Raw genomic sequence first — 12670 nt, 5'->3', positions numbered from 1 at the left:
TACTAAAATAAAATGATATCAAGGTCTAGTTGTAGGTATCTTGCAATACGTTCAGTGAACTACTCATCATCAATGCACCCTTGCACCAGCCTCTACTTCATGCAAAAGATACATTATCTATACAATAATTGCCTAAGGTCTGTCCCCTCTTTGACATGTCCAGTCGGGGACAGAATGCACTACAGGCACATGTCTTACACTCCCTTCCCAACCCTATGACTCCCACTGTAGCAATGGGACTGTCGCAGTGAGGCCGAACCCGGTGCCCACTTACCAGGTCCGGCAGTGCCGGAGTTCCGGCTGGTGAAGAGTAGTGGACGGGGAGTCCCGGTCACCTGCTGATGGTGACTCCTCTTCCTGCTCCCTCCTCTAGCAGCTTCAATGAACACTCGGCCGCGGCTCCCATATGGCACCTCGCGCGCTCTGTATGAGATTTAAAGGGCTAGGCGCACCAACAGGTGAAGTTCTGATTGACGCCAGATTTGAACTCCACCTATAAAAGGAAGTCCTTGGGAGCACTCCTGTGCCAGAGTATAGGCTCATACCTAGCTCCAGCATAGCTGATCCTCGTGTTATCGGCTACCTGTGTCTGAATTCAGCTATTCCTAGTGACCTGATTCCTCCTAAACTTTTGGTACTGCATTTGGTGATTCCTGGTTCGACCTTTGCTTCCTTGTGACCTTCTCCCTGGTACTTCTCTGTCCGTTTGGTTCAGACATGGCTTGTTGACTACATTTGCACGTTTCATGATGTACGTTCAGCTCTACCCAGTGTCTACCAGCACCTCTATGAGGGAACCCAGATAGAAGGCCGCACTCTTCATAACGTGTGCAGCTAAGTCCAAACCTTCTTGCGGAAGTCCCTGGTGAATACCACCAGCACGTTAGACTCCACGTCTCTGTTCTGGGTCTTAGCCATTCTGAAGTACGGGCAAGCATTCACTATCCACCTGTGAGTTGTGACAGAGACAGGCCAGTCAATGAGGATGGAGGTCCACTGTGCACCGGGAATAACAGAGTAAGTATACAAGGGAGACGGTGTGGGAAGGAGGCTGGACAGGGATAGGAGGGATGGAGCTGGGAGTGAGTAGGACAGGGGTTAGACATGGACAGGGATGAGAGGGGGCAGAGCGGAAAATGGGCCAGACTGAGGTGACTCAGCATATGGTAAATCCCTCTACTAGTTATTAATAACTTTTATTCATATGGTGCAACAAAATGTTTAGCGTAGTAAACATAAAAAACATTTCACATTTACAGGGTTTTAAATCTTAAATTAAAAAAAAACACACTATAATGCCAAAGAATAAATACCACACATCTGGAAATAGGTGTATAAACACTTTCATCAACATTGCCTACACGAGAGCACCCAGTTTCAGCTCAGTTGCACCTCCCCAGTTGCAAAAGAAGATGTGATTCTACTTACACTGACCCTTGAGAAAGGCGCCACAGAGCACTGAAACGCGTTAAAAGTTAACCATAACTTAAACAGGAGGACATTTTACTACAGGAGTTCTGCATAAGCCTGCTGTCTGCCTTATCTGCGGACTTGTCCATAAGTAGTGGTTCCTCTGTTGCAGTACCCTGGGCACTAGACAGGTGTAAATATAGGGAGCGATGTCTTCTAATAGAGGACACAGTAATATCTGCCCTCAGAAAACAGATAAATCACATGACCACTACCAGCACAGTGACCAGCATTGCTATAGTGGAAGCACAAACACATACAGTAACAGTTTAAGTGGAGGAATACAGTAACAAGCTGTGACAGTTTTTGAAAGTTTTTGGGGACTGTTTAATTGTACTTTAATCCATCAGCATGCATACACTGCTACCATCTTTATGCGGACAGTTGGAGGGACTATAATAGTGCAGTAAGGGGATGTAGGGGGTTATTCAGGTTTGTTAGCAAACCTAAAAATCAAGCAACTGGCCAAAACCATGTGCACTGCACGTGGGGCAGAAATAACACGTGCAGAGAGAGTTAGATTGTTTCTTTGCAGGGTAAATACTGGCTGCTTTATTTTTACACTGCAATTTAGAGATCAGTTTGAACACACCCCACCCAAATCTAACTCTGTCTGCACATGTTACATCTCTCCCCCTGCAGTGCACATGGTTTGAGACAGTATTTTTTTTTATATGTATTTACATGGGGGGTCATTCCGAGTTGTTCGCTCGTTATTTTTTTTCCCGCAACGGAGCGATTAGTCGCGAATGCGCATGCGCAATGTCCGCAGTGCGACTGCGCCAAGTAAATTTGCTATGCAGTTAGGAATTTTACTCACGGTTTTTTCTTCGTTCTGGTGATCGTAATGTGATTGACAGGAAGTGGGTGTTTCTGGGCGGAAACTGGCCGTTTTATGGGTGTGTGCGAAAAAACGCTACCGTTTCTGGGAAAAACGCGGGAGTGGCTGAAGAAACGGAGGAGTGTCTGGGCGAACGCTGGGTGTGTTTGTGACGTCAAACCAGGAACGACAAACACTGAACTGATCGCAGATGCCGAGTAAGTCTGGAGCTACTCAGAAACTGCTAAGAGGTGTGTAATCGCAATTTTGAGAATCTTTCGTTCGCAATTTTACTATGCTAAGATTCACTCCCAGTAGGCGTCGGCTTAGCGTGTGCAAAGCTGCTAAAAGCAGCTTGCGAGCGAACAACTCGGAATGAGGGCCTTGGTGCATCTTTGAGACTTTACAGCTATTATTCACTTTATGATTTTTTGATTGAGAGTGGCTGGTGCAACTTCTCCATCCAATTATAGGGGGTAATTCAGACCTGATCGCTAGGGTATATTTTTTGCAACCCTGCAATCAGGTAGTCGCCACCTACAGGGGGATGGTATATGGTGTGTGTAGGCGTGCGTTCGCTTTTGTAGGAGACCTGCACAAACATCAGTATGTGCAGTCTCTGCACTGCCCAGGACTTACTCAGCTGCTGCATTTGCTTCATGCTGATCGGGGGCCGGAGCTGACGTCAGACACCTTCTCTCAAAACGCCTGTTCCCTCCTGCGTTTTTCCAGACACTCCTGTAAAACGGTCAGTTGCCACCCACAAACACCCTCTTCCTGTCAATCACCTTGCGATCACCCGTGCGATCGCTTTTTTTCGCACCATCCCGTCACTAGGCACCGGTGACCAGTTCCGTTGTTCAATGCACCGGCGCATTGCGGTGCATACACATGCGCAGTTCAGATCTGATCGCCCGCTATACGAAAACGCACAGCAGCGATCGGGTCTGAATTACCCCCACAGTCTCCTATGTGAGTGGTTGAGCATCTTTGTAACCCCGCGATAATAAGGACTTCCTATGACCCGCCTATAATACGGACCACCTCCGTTCATGCGCTAAGCCACCTGCCAGTCACTGCCCAGGGACACCCAGCAATTTTCCAAGACCTCTATATACCGTCACCGTGTGTCCCGATCACAAAAGGTGGATTTATGCGTACTCACTGAGAAGGAACACATGCGCCGTAGGAGGTTTTAGGGATCACTCAAATACATGAACATTACGGCTCTGAATCAGGCCCCTTGTGACCAGCCCCTTGGGTCATCTTCCCCCGCACCCCACAGGTATGGGCAGGGAAGTGACTGCAGACGGTGATGTCCAGCGTCACAATGACAGAAACTGGATTTCCCCCTCTGTTTGTATATATTAGGCAGAAGCCCACTATAAATAATAACAAAGGCTGACATGCTGCGGCATTAAAAGTCTAAGCAGGGCATGCTGGGAGTTTTAGTTCTGCAACAGCTATAGACCCCAAGTTGACATAGGCTGGCTTACAATATCAGTGTGACAAGCAACCTTGGTGTATTTCCATATTTATATAACTGCTGATGAGTGACAGAGTAATAATCCTGCTCTTATAATTCCATAAGCCCCCAGCACACAGTCACGACTTCCATTCTTGAATCCTGTAAGTATTCTGGCAATCAGCGCTGTGTTCCTGCAGTAGCAAGCCCGTAACAAGTTACTAATTCCCCAGTAAGGTTAACTCTTCCCAGCGCAGCGTCCTCACCACATCACTCCTGCCGTGCACAGCTGTACTGCCTATCAATAGTCATTCCTTATTATTGTTAAAGGTTGGAGCCTGGACTAAGGGCATCATTTGTAAACAGAATTCCTGGGGTACGTAGCTTATCTTTAATTGTTTGTCAGACGCAGACGGGGCTGATTTTGTCCACGCCCTGCGGTGCACATTTGTCTCGGTGCACCTTCACCTTCTATACATGCTCCATCAAACTTACAGCAGACCTATGACTGGCGCAGTTTGTCCGCCTGAACAGTCCCGTAGGAGTGGTTCTGCTTCTCTGGATGCAGCCGCTGTCAGAGCCACACCCCGTTACCTCCCAGGAAAGACCCACTAAAGTCTACAGTCTCTGAGTCCAAATCAGTTCTCATCTCAGGGGGTGATTCAGACCTGATCGTTGCTGTGCGTTTTTTTCACACAGCCGCCGAACAGGTACTAACTGCGCATGCACCGCAATGCGCACACGCGTCGGACAACATCAAAGGGCATGGTGCGAAAAATCAGATTGCACAGGCCTTTGCAAGGTGATTGACAGGAGGAAGATGTTTGTGGGTGGTAACTGAGCGTTTATTGGGAGTGTCCGGAGAAACGCAGGCTGCCCAAGAGTTTTCAGGGAGGATGTGTGACGTCAGCTCCGGCCCCGATCAGCCCGTTCTCATCGCACTGTAGGAGTAAGTCCTGGGCTGCGCACACACTGCACAAAGTTTTTAGCAGCTCGGCGTACACATGGGATCACACACTTGCACGGCAAATATACACTTCCCAAGGTCCTGAACGCAGGACAGCAAAGTTAGCAGCCCAGCGACCAGGCCTGAATCACCCTCTCAGTGCAGTAGCCATCAGGACATATGCGCAGTACTTAGAACATTGGCCAACTGTGTGCATACTGGCATTGCGTGCCGTTAGTTGTCTCTAGCAGAGTGGGACTGATGTAGAGTTGGCAACATAATCAGTAGGAAAAGTCACATGCAAAAATAGTGTTTTTAAGCTCATGTGCAAAACTGGAGATGAGTTCCGGTCAGCAAGAGTAGATGATGTGTCTGCCTTATGCCAGGCACTTACACTGACAACTGACCTGCAGCCATCTGTATACCATTTACTAATGTGCAATCAACGCATTCACTACTAGACATTAGTTGAACTGCAAAAAGGCTCTCTAATACAGCAGAACTATGGGGGGTAATTCAGACCTGATCGTAGTTTTGCTACATCTAGCACATCTACGACCAGACTTTCTGAATGCAGGGGCCAGCACAGTGCTAGTCTGCCCCGCATGTCAGACCCTAACCCCCCCCCCCCCCCCCCGCGCGCACATGTGCAAGAGCATTGCTCAGCGGCAACGCTTTCGCACCCGCCGAGTAGCTCCCCGCCTGCGCTCGCAGGCAGCTACCTGCCATATTCTGGGTCACAGCGGCTGCGTGTGACATCATGCAGCCCGCCCCCACAACAGTCCAGAAATGCCTGCGTTGTCCGGAACCATGCCCCACCAACGGGTTCAACTTCTAACGCCGTTGGCATGCCCCCTCCCGCACCACAACTGCCTCTGCCTGTCGATCACATCTCACTGGGTGCGTACGAGCAGTGCGCCCGTTGCTCGAAAGGGCATCAGGCTGCGATCGCTGATGTAGGAGCGATCAAATCTGAATTAGGCCCTATGTCTGCATCTTATACATGTAAAACAAATGATTTTTGCTTAAACTCGCTCAGAAAAGCAGAACCAATACCTACAAGGAAGACATTGTCCCTAAGAATATCCCTACATAAATTTGGCACATAGGGCACATGCCCCACCCTTCTTAAGTCACTTGTGTGGGCCCCCTACAAATGCAGAACCTCTAATACAGTGGCTCCCAAACTTTCTCAATTCAAGGTACCCTAGTGCTTGAGCACCCCTTGGCTAAAAGTGTCTTGTTGGGATAATCAGTATAAATTATTAAATTAAATAAATTGTTTTTACCTGGCATCTATAGGTTCAATTGTGCAGTTGCACTTCTGTTTGGCCACATATTCATTGGCAGTCTACAGCACTAGTTTTATCTATCAAATAAATCATTTGATTTGGGACTGGACCCCCAAACCTTGGCACCTTTGCTAGTGACAGAAAAAAAGTGTATACTCAGCGCTATATGTACACTGTATTTAGTTAAACTATAGTGTGCAGTCTGTCATATAGAATAATTGACTCAGTAGAACTAAAAAGATACGTATAAATGAATTCTTTATCCAATATCATTAAAAATGACACATTTGAAACAAATTTAAAAAAATACAAAGTAATGGAAATTTGGGTACGAGGTATGGAACAGGTATATTGGGGTGCTTTATTAGTGGGACAAGTGTTTTTAGGCATTTAAATGACGCAAATATATACTTATACCCATTTTTATGTACCCCTAATTTAATGAGAGCACTCAGGGGTCTATTCATGAAGCAGTGAAAGGAGTGGAGAAGTGAGCCAGTAGAGAAGTTGCCCATGGCAACCAATCAGCTGCTCTGTATAATTTTTTTTTTTTTTTTTTTTTGAATCATAGAATTTTATTAGGAGAAATAAACAGAGTTAACAACACTCGGTAACAGAGGGAATAACAGTACAATAAATGTGTTGTGGGTTAAATTTCATGAGACTCGTCATGTAGAGTGTTATAACAATAGAAATTCACGAGTGACCAGGAGAGAAAACATCAGAAGAGTGTGAATCCAATAAGTACAATCATCAAATCGTAATAGGAGATTTAGTCGGAGTGAGTAGGGGTGGCGGGTGGGGAGATGTAGGGAAGGAAGGAGAGACGAATAGAAGAAAGAGAGACCTCTGATGAGCTAGGAGCCCAGGTGAGAGGGAGCAGGGAAAAGGAGAGAGAGAGAGAGAGAGAAGAGAGAAAAAAAATTGTAGGGGGGGACGGGACGGAACATCAATTGCGCCCAATTTGAGTTACAATCTAGTTAAGTCCTGGAAGGGGTGAATTTTGATATCTGTACCAGGGAAGCCAAGTGGAGTGGAATTTTTGTACTGTGTTGTGTTGGAGACTAGTGATGTATTCCATTTGTGCAATGAACCAAACCCTGTTTGTTAGTGCCTGATGGTTGGGTGCGTCAGGTGCTTTCCAGTTACGCGCTGTTTGGTATTTGGCCGCACAGGAAATATGGAGGATCAGTCTATTTGAGTCTTTGGGTACCTGGTCCAGGGGGGCACAGAGGAGTAGGTTGACAGGTGAAAAAGGCTGCGTCAGGTCCAGCAGCTGGGCAAGGAGGGCACGGACCATGGTCCAGTAACGGGTGATCACTGGACAAGACTACCATGTGTGGAAGAACGTGCCTACCTGACCACAGTTTCTCCAGCAAAGGTTAGGAGTGCCAGGAAACATTCTATGCAGGCGGTCTGGAACCAAATACCATCTTGTGTAGATTTTAAACGAGTATTCGCGGATGGCCACGCTGATGGAGCACTTTGAGACCGCGGCCCGGATAATTTCCCTTTCCTCGTCCTCAAAATGTCGCCCCAAGTCCGTTTCCCTGGCCTGTTCGTGAGGTTCGAGGGCGGGGGTTTCGGGGGACAAGATGGTTTTGTAAAGGAGAGAGATGACGCCTCTGACAGTGGGATTATGCAAGCAAAGCCTTTCAAAAGAGGAAGGGATTGGAAGTGGGAATGGAAGGTGTAAAGAGGAAATGTAGTGCCGTATTTGTAGGTATTGGTAGTGCAGGGAGTTGGGCAGGCTATATGTAGTCTGTAGGTCAGAAAATGATCTGATGGCGTGGGTTCCTGTAAAGTGGTGGATCCTAGTGACACCAGCAGAGATCCAAGGACGGGCCATTGCTGAAGATAAGCCTGGGGGAAATGCCAAATTTTTCCAGATAGAGGTTAGGGGGGAGGGGTAAGTAGACAGTTTCAATTTTTGCTCAGGAGCTCCCAGTTCCCGAGTGTTACCTCTACAGTAGGTGTAGGGAGGCTAAATTGAGGGTAGTTTTTGCGGTGAACCCAAGGCAGATAGGAGACCGAAGGGACGCCAATTAAATCGCTCTCTAAGTCGACCCATCGCTTAGTATGCTTCGGAGCGTGCCAAGCAACCAATTGGCTCAGTTTAGTCGCAGCAAAATAACGCTGAAGGATGGGAAGGCCTAGGCCGCCCAGCTGAGAGTGTTTGGCCAGGGTGTCTCGTCGGAGTCGAGGTTTTGTGTGGTTCCATATAAAGTCACCTAGCGAGGGCTGAAGAGAGCGGAGGGTATGTGAGGGGATCTGAATCGGGAGCGTTTGGAATAAGTACAGGAGTTTGGGGAGTGCATTCATTTTTATGGCATTAATACGTCCAATCCAAGAGAGATAATAAGAGTCCCATTGGCGGATGTCCTTGAGAATTGAATTTATGATTGGGGTGTAGTTAGCTCGGTAGAGAGAGTTGTAAGATTTGGTTATGAAGACTCCTAGGTATTTAAGTGAATGTTTACGCCATGAGAATTCGAAGTTTGCTTGTAACAGAGTCTTGGTGCGCTTGGGGATGTGTAAGGAGAGGGCTTCGGATTTTGATTGGTTGATTTTATATCCCGAGAGGTTGCCGTAGATAGTCAGCTCTCGAAATAGATTGGGAAGAGAGATGGTCGGGTTCGTCAATGTGAGGAGTATGTCGTCTGCGAATAGGGAGACAGTGTAATGGGTGCGGTTAACGGTGATCCCGGAAATATCTGGGTTGGCCCTGATGCGGCACGCGAGAGGTTCGAGCTGCTCTGTATAATTTTATAGTATGCAAATTATAAATGTTACATCAATGCTGATTGGTCGCCATGGGCAACTTCTCCACTGGCTCACTTCTCCACTCTTTTCACTGCTTCACGAATAGACCCCTTATTTTGCGGAAAAAATAACTTTCCATAACTTTTTCACACTTGTTTTTTAAATGTATATAACAGCCATTTGACACAGTTTAAGTTGATTGTTGAATCCATGTGTTTTCCGGCGAAAACACGCGCCATTTTCGCAGATTTTGAGGCATTTTTCGCCAATGCCTCTTCAAAACGGACGAAAACTGCCCTAATTGAATACTCATTGGGGCGAATTTATTAGCTCCGAATTGATCAGAGCTAATTGCATACCCCCCATAGACTTTTTTAATGTTTTCCTATATTAATTTGACTTTTTTTGGGGGTACAGGCAGATTTCCCCCTTTTCTAATATACTCATATCTGGTTTTGCCGGCTAGAATTATCATACAAATCCCGTTTTTGCAATTTTGGAATAAGATAGGTACGAAAAATGGGAGCCTGCATACACTGATAAGCCCTCCTTGCAGCAACTTTTGTGCGACAGGTGTGAAAAGTTGATAAATTGCAGCATTTCCGTGGTTAATACGATATCCCCCAATGTATGAATCCTGGAATCAAGTCTACCTTTTGGTCTATGATTGCGACATGTTTCTCCCATGGGTAACTATTTTTACAAGGGTTCTATTATAAGTAGAGATGAGCGGGTTCGGTTTTACTCACATTTACTCGGATTTACCCGAATCTCTTTATTGGCTATCGTACGTTACGTGTTTTGGTTAGCCAATAAGAAAAATCCAGAAAATAAGAGATGGTGATAATTCTGGCGTAAAGAACAGAGTAAATCCGAACCCGCTCATCTCTAATTAGAAGTAAAATAATAATAATAATAATGCTTCTGAAAATGATTTTTCGAAATACATTTTGTTGTATGTATTATAAGTCCAACTCCTTTAAAGACTTTCTGATATTTTTGTTCTGTATATTTTTTTTTTAGTTTTACTCTTTACATGCTCACCTGGATTTAACCAGTGGACCTGGCGCTCCCACTAAAACTGACAGTAGTAACTTCACAAGAACAGAAATTTGGATGAATAAGTGTTAAAGACAAAATGAAAAATTTCTGTTGTCTTTTCATATGGGTAACCAAATGTGTCATCGCCTGCAAATGGAAAATGTCATCACCTGGTGGACGGTCCGTTGAAAGAAATAATGTTCCAGAATAAATGTAATTTTATGTGTTCGCAGGTTCTTCCTTACAGTCTTCTCAATAAAGCTGATCAAAATATAAGCTGGCAGAATTCTGTGCATGTGACCCTTCAAATTATTGCTAAAGCTCAAACGCACTAGGGGGTATATTTACTAAAATGGATTCTGGTCGATATTTGGACGATTTTTTTTATCGATTTTGTGTTTTCGGGTCTAAATCAGACATTTAAAAATCATCTGTGAGTGAATGTGGATTTTAGCTCCCGAAATAGAAAATCAACCAAACATCGATCAAAAATTGTCCAAAAACCGACTTTTACTAAATATACCCCTAAATGCCTACACACCATGGAGACAAGAATTTTGAGCAATGTGACACACCTGTGAATAATCCTGAGCTTGTTAGGATTTTTCTTTATCCTTTCTATAAAATGGTTAGGACCTACTGGAAAATGGATGTGGTTTTGGTGAAACGCAGGTAACACTGAGATCAGGTGGATCGGGTGCGGTTTCTGTAGATTGGAGGATAGTGTTTACTATATCCTCGGTTTGCTTCTGTTGGGAGGCATGCATTGGCATATAGTGAATTATTTGGTCAACATTCAGTGATGTCACTGCTGCTAGAAGCATGAATTGTTGTTTTTCCATTGCAGGTGTGCAGGAGGGCGTCACCTGGCAAAGTTTACCAGTCTTGCCATATTCTGCTGGTTGTGTCTAGGGAGCCAATCCCAGGCCATTTTTTCAATCCCGGGTATCGGATTCCTGGGATACACGGGATTGGCGTTTTCCTGTGTGGTGGCCTCCCTCGCCCCGCCCGTCCCGCACACATAACTCACCATAGCACTGGGGTGGGCGAGTAGGACACACGTGTGACGGCACAGCATGACCTCTCACTGCACATCACGCTGCACTGGGAAGCTGGGAGGAGGAAGTCGGGCAGCGTCTGGGCATCCCGAGGACGCTCAACGCTGATCCCTCAATCCCCGGAATTGGAGCTTCCAATCCCGGGATTGAATCCCGGCCATTTTTGGGCTGAAATCCCATGATCCCGCCGATCCAAGGATTGGCCACCCTAGTTGTGTCCATATAGTGCCGTAACTAGGTGTGTGCTGATGGTGCCTTGAACACAGCGCAAGCGCAGTGAAGGCGCACCATCTGACATCACACCCCTACCTACAGCCCTGTTAGAGATGGAGAAGTGTCATTTAGGCTGTGCCTGGGCTCCTATCTCCATCTGCCGCCTCTGTGAGGGACGGGGAGCGAGCCAGTTGGTGTTACACAGAGCCCATTGTGCGCGGTAATGCTGCCTGTGAGCCCTGCCACCGCCTGCGTCCTTCAGCAGCCTGCTCCGTTATATGAGACGGAGCTGTCTCTACTGATGGCTCCCGTGAGCCCCGCCACTGCCTCTGAACTGGAGAGGGAGCGCCAAGCGTTCGTTCAGCAAGGAGATGCCGCCAGTGACACCTGCCGCGGTGGCACTAGAAAGGGACTGTGAGCGTCTGGAAATCAATGTCTGCTGCCACATAGCACCAACAGGTAAACAACACACACACACTCGCTCTCTCTCTGAAATGGGAGACTCTGCTGCCATAATGAGTACACAAGGGGGACTCTGCTGCTGTAATATGTACACATGGGGGACTCTGCTGCTGTAATGTGTACACAAGGGGGACTCTGCTGCCGTAATGTGTACACAAGGGGGACTCTGCTACCGTAATGTGTAAACATGGGGGACTCTGCTGCCGTAATGTGTACACAAGGGGGACTCTGCTGCCGTAATGTGTACACAAGGGGGACTCTGCTACCGTAATGTGTAAACAAGGGGGACTCTGCTGCCGTACTGTGTAAACAAGAAGGACTCCGCTGCCGTAATGTGTACACAAGGGGGACTCTGCTGCCGTATTGTGCAAACAAGGGGGACTCTGCTGCCATACTGTGTAAACAAGGGGGACTCTGCTGCCGTAATGTGTACACAAGGGGAACTCTGCTGCCGTAATGTGTACACAAGGGGGACTCTGCTACCGTAATGTGTAAACAAGGGGGACTCTGTTGCCGTACTGTGTAAACAAGGGGAACTCCGCTGCCGTAATGTGTACACAAGGGGGACTCTGCTGCCGTATTGTGTAAACAAGGGGGACTCTGCTACTGTAATGTGTAAACAAGGGGGACTTTGCTGCCGTAGTGTGTACATAAGGGGGACTCTGCTGCCATAATGTGTAAACAAGGGGGACTCTGCTACTGTAATGTGTAAACAAGGGGGACTCTGCTGCCGTAATATGTACACAAGGGGGACTCTGCTACCATAATGTGTAAACAAGGGGGACTCTGCTGCCGTACTGTGTAAACAAGGGGGACTCCGCTGCCGTAATGTGTACACAAGGGGGACTCTGCTGCCGTATTGTGTAAACAAGGGGGACTCTGCTACTGTAATGTGTAAACGAGGGGGACTCTGCTGCCGTAATGTGTACACAAGGGGGACTCTACCTGCCTAATGTGTAAAAGGGGACTCTGCCTGCCGTACTGTGTAAAAGGGAGCTATGTGGCCATGTCTCTTCCCCATGAAGCCACACCCCTATATTTTTGACGCTCGCCTACGACGCGCATTGGCCCTGTTCTATATTTGGTGAGGTGGGGGGCGCCGATGCTGTTTCTTTCACACAGTGCTAAAATGTCTAGTTA

General features: G+C 46.9%; 1 long non-coding RNA gene across 6 annotated transcripts in view; it reads left to right on the top strand.

Annotated features, from left to right (window-relative positions):
* Positions 1 to 12670, top strand: part of LOC134999050 (uncharacterized) — a 222535-nt gene that overhangs the window by 199835 nt on the left and 10030 nt on the right. For 4 of the 6 annotated variants that reach the window (XR_010201225.1, XR_010201213.1, XR_010201243.1 and 1 more), the window contains one exon: positions 9780 to 10073. The exons of 1 other annotated variant lie outside the window; for it this stretch is intronic. This is a non-coding gene — a long non-coding RNA (uncharacterized LOC134999050). Of the gene's footprint in view, positions 1 to 9779; positions 10074 to 12670 lie in introns of those variants that run through there. One more of the 6 variants, XR_010201219.1, reaches the window with a different exon arrangement.

This window comes from Pseudophryne corroboree, chromosome 2 (assembly GCF_028390025.1).
Source record: "Pseudophryne corroboree isolate aPseCor3 chromosome 2, aPseCor3.hap2, whole genome shotgun sequence".
Classification (NCBI taxonomy): Eukaryota; Metazoa; Chordata; class Amphibia; order Anura; family Myobatrachidae; genus Pseudophryne; species Pseudophryne corroboree.
The sequence above is the reverse complement of the archived record's forward strand: the minus strand, read 5'-3'. Positions and strand labels throughout refer to the sequence as shown.